A 4,480-nucleotide genomic window follows, 5' to 3' on the forward strand; every position below is an offset into this window, starting at 1 on the left:
AAGGTAGGGCTCATTTTGAATACTTAATTTACTGTAATGCGCTATAATACATAAAAAATGTTGAATCAAAGATGGCAGCTAAATGTAGTGGAGTAAAAAGTACAATATTTGCCTCTAAAATATAGCAGTCGAAGTATAAAGTTAAATCAAATTAAAATGCTCAAGTAAAGTGCAAGTACCTCAAAATTGTACTTAAGTACAATATTTGAGAAAATATACTTAGTTACATTCCATCACTGGTTATTATCAATTTTTTTTCAGTGTTTTTTGGTATTTGGGGTTGTACTTTCCCAGTATTCATATAGCACATATCTGCTTTATACTATAATAATCTAATTTTTTACATTATAGGATCTTTAAGTCCAGTCCCTACAATCTTATGCTAGGTTTTAAAAGCTCTCTATGAGGGCAGATGTGAGCTGTCATCTGTTTGACCTGTGCTGCTCCGGGATGAACGTCCATTTATCAACATGATTGTTCAGGTTTAAGCGCTGTGAACTGTAAGCCACCTCCCTTGTGATTTGTTTTTATACTAAATCTATCATCCACTTGAGTTTAAATTGCATTCTGCTTCCCTGCTGAGCCTTTCCCCATCCTTCCTCGAAACACAGGAAAGAGGTCGTGTTTTTTATCTCTTGATGTAAGTAGATAAACCTAAAATATATATTTTTTATGAATGAAGACGGAGCTGTGAACATTGTGGGAGACCAGCGTACAAAAGAACCTCCTCGCCATCTTCTCCTCATTGCTTCTTTAGTCTAAGATTAGTTCTTAGAAGATGTTACTTTACAGTTTCGCCCCAAGCTCCCCGAGCGGAGAGAAGCCGCTGAAAACAGCAAATGTTCAAATCCTCTCCAGCCAGGCAGCCTCTCTCTTCTCTCCACAGTCTTGTGTGTGACATTTATGAACTTCCTGTGATGTTTTAGAAATAACTCCTAAAAGGGTTTTCTTGCCAGGATTTTCTTCCCTGCTCACCACATAAACAAGCCACCGCTCACAGCTTTCTGGCTACCACTTGAGTTAGCATTAACATAGTGGGAATGCATCTTTAAACAATCAGATTGCTGCTCTGTAATTACCCATTATATAACCTGTGTTACAGAACCGAGCATGCATGGCCGGGTCTGGCATAAACACAAGCACATTATTGTGTACAGTATTTGAAACAGACTGCAGCCTCCTGACCTCGAATGATAAACTTCTATGGAAAATAGATGGTAAATGTGCTTAACCATCTATTGTTATCTTTTCCAACATGATCTCACAGAAATCCGTGAAATAGCCACGGATTTCGCTTAACTCAAAATCCGTGGAATAGCCACGGATTCGCTCAAATTTCGGTGAAACTGACACGGATTTCGCTACAATGCAAGTTAATGACATAGTCATATCCCGTGGCTATTCCAACATACAAAGTGATTATGTACATTCACTGAGTGAATATTTAGAAAATAAAACATATATTTCTCGCTACAAATGTGATCAAAATCCATTTTTATGCAGAAACTAAGTCAAAATATTGATTTTTCACTTAAAATGAGAGAACTGTCCGCCATGTATTTTGTTCTGACCGCTGGGACCTTGAAAGTCACGTGACTTGGAACAAACCAATAGCCACGGGATATGACTGTCATTAACTTGCATTGTAGCGAAATCCGTGTCAGTTTCACGGAAATTTGAGCGATTCCGTGGCTATTCCACAGATTTTGAGTTAAGCGAAATCCGTGGCTATTTCACGGATTTCTGTGAGACCAGGTTGATCTTTTCATATAATGCAGAAAAAAGTGTGTGCTTGACAGTTCTGTTGTTGCTCAGCTCAAGAGTGTCTGTTTTCTATTTGGTAATCACTTACATTAGCTTTTTGATATTAACATCTAATGATCCACTCTTCTCACAGGGAGTGCAATAATGGTTTGTTATCATAGAACATTGTCACTGTTATTTAAGGAAAAATAAATCACCATTCAATATTCTTTAAACATTTAATAACAGGCTAAGTAGCATAATAATTATGTCAGCAAGGACTTTCATCTGTGCATCACAAACCAGTTTTTAACTTGTTGCTTCTATTGATCACAGTAAAAGTTTTACATCAAACTTGAGCAAAGTGTTCAGAATTACACAAAAAAGTGAAATTAGTAGATATCAATGCAAGTAAACATACCAGATTTTAAAACATGCTAAATTCGACTGACAGTCGAATGGTGTCATACAATCATGGAAAAAAAATATTAGACCACCCTTGGTTTCTCCTGCTTTCTTGATCATTTTAATGCCTGGTACAACTAAAGGTACATTTGTTTGGACAAACATAAAGATAGCAACAAAAATAACTCATAATAGTTTAATTTAAGAGCTGATATTTAGCCATTTTCCATGGTTTTCTTGATAATGATTTTGGTAATTATCAAGAAATACAGGAATTAAAATTAACAAGAAATTGAAGAAAACAATGGTCTAATAATCTTTCCATGACTGTATGTCAGGGAGTTCGTCAATGTATGGTGAAATTGTCCAAACACACGTTAATGCTCCTCTGCCTAGCCTGTTTTCTCTTTATTTGCACTCCTGTGTTGGCTAAAACTTGGTGGAAATTACAATTTTTTCTTCCTGTCTCCATATTTAAAACTAAAATGGCTCTTTTTGAGTTCAAAGTATGATGTAAAATCCTTACAATGGTCAGAACTGCCGGACTATTTCAAACCAAGTGTAGTTATGTTTCTTCCAATGGGCAGTTTTATCGGCTCTTCCCTTGCCAGTTAACTGAGCCGTCTCCATGGGTGCAGAGCAGCGCCGCAGCCTCGCTGCATCTCCAGGGCTGAGACATTTCTGTGGCTAAATTAGATCCAAAATTTCATCACTCACTCCAATTATTTCAATGAACACTGGGTCACATAAGTTCTAGCAGCTAGCACAAAGCCAACGTGCCAGAATGGACAGTTGAAGATTGATCTCTGCGTGGAGGGATAAAAGAACATAGTGATGCTTTCTTGTTGTTTTTTCATCTTTTTTACATCACACTCCACAAACATCTGAGACTCAGTCGTTTGTTGCATGTCGTGTAGCGTGCTGCTATGTGGACGAGCAGAATGATGGAAATGTGTGCCAATCGCTTCATTTGTTATCCAACACTTTGGTCAAGAACTAGATGTTTTAACATTTACTGGCAAGCAGGATTATATATCTGCTTGGCTTTTGTTTACTATAGCAAGAACACATGTTGCTAGCTGGGCTTTAGTCTTATTTATCCTCCAAGAAGAACAAAAGTGCTGTATTCATGTGTTGGTTCATAAGGTCACAGGAAGATGAGTAAAAATTTGAAAGTGAAAGCAGCAGAGAAGGAAACTCGTATGTATGAGATTAGTTTGGAAACATTACACAAAATACTGGAGGGGATTGTAGTGTTAATATAATCAGTTCCATCGGCAGCTTGCTTGGCAGCTGAGGGCTATGGTGTGTCACTGATATGATTACCTACTCATCCAGAGCTCTGATCTCATTGTTCCCTGACATGGAGGTGACTGGATAATACATGCATAATAATGTAGGAGTGTCCTGCAGATAAAGCTTCGGTGGTTGCAGTGAAAACATGGTGCATGTGAGATCAATTATAAAGAGTTGGTTCACAACCAATCACATGAGCAACACGATATTATTTCTTTGTAATCAAGGGACCTGTTTTCGAGCTAACAGCGCCAGACAGGGGTAGTTCTTGGTTGGCTCTAGTTGTTGCTTGGCAACAATTGAAAACCAGTTTGAAGCGTGCAATCTTGTGGCTAATATTTGAAACATTGTTATCCACACTGTTGGAAATGCACAACAGCATGCCCTCTCCTATGCAAACATGAGATAAAGAGGTCACCGTGACGAAGGCAGAGTCCTCATTGATGTGTAACCTAATTGTCCCAGTGGTGTTTCACAGTGGCTAATAAGAGACAACCGCAGCTCAATTGGGAAGCTTCCAGATATAAATATGCATTAGCATGGCCTATGGCATTGCTGAAATTAAGCATGTCCTTGGTAAATCTGCATAAACGGAAGGAAAAGAAACATGTACTGGCATGAAAACAGTTCACAGTGCCTGTGTTACAGGCCAAATTTGCTAATATTTTCATATTTTCTTCTGAGAATTAGATAAAAATGCAGAGGTGTGAGTGGAAAAAAAGGGAAGGCTTTTAAGGAAATGGGTAAAATTAACTCTGACCTAAATCAAGGCTCATTCTCAGGTCGTTAAACATTGACGGTTAGTCACAGCACTCTGCTTCTGATACCGATGCACAAGGCACCCCTTAGCATCTCTAAGAGCTTTCAACTAACTTTAATATAAACCCATCCGTTACAATGTCAAACTGCTCACAGAGAGTGCTCTCTGTTGGCCAATGTGGTATAAAGAGTGAAAAAGTCCACTGAGGGAGGAGAACGGGGTGGTTGGATGGGTCTAACACATGACTTTAGACTGCTGGTCGTTTCTGGTGTGAAA

This window comes from Centropristis striata, chromosome 22, assembly GCF_030273125.1.
Source record: "Centropristis striata isolate RG_2023a ecotype Rhode Island chromosome 22, C.striata_1.0, whole genome shotgun sequence".
In the NCBI taxonomy this organism is placed as follows: Eukaryota; Metazoa; Chordata; class Actinopteri; order Perciformes; family Serranidae; genus Centropristis; species Centropristis striata.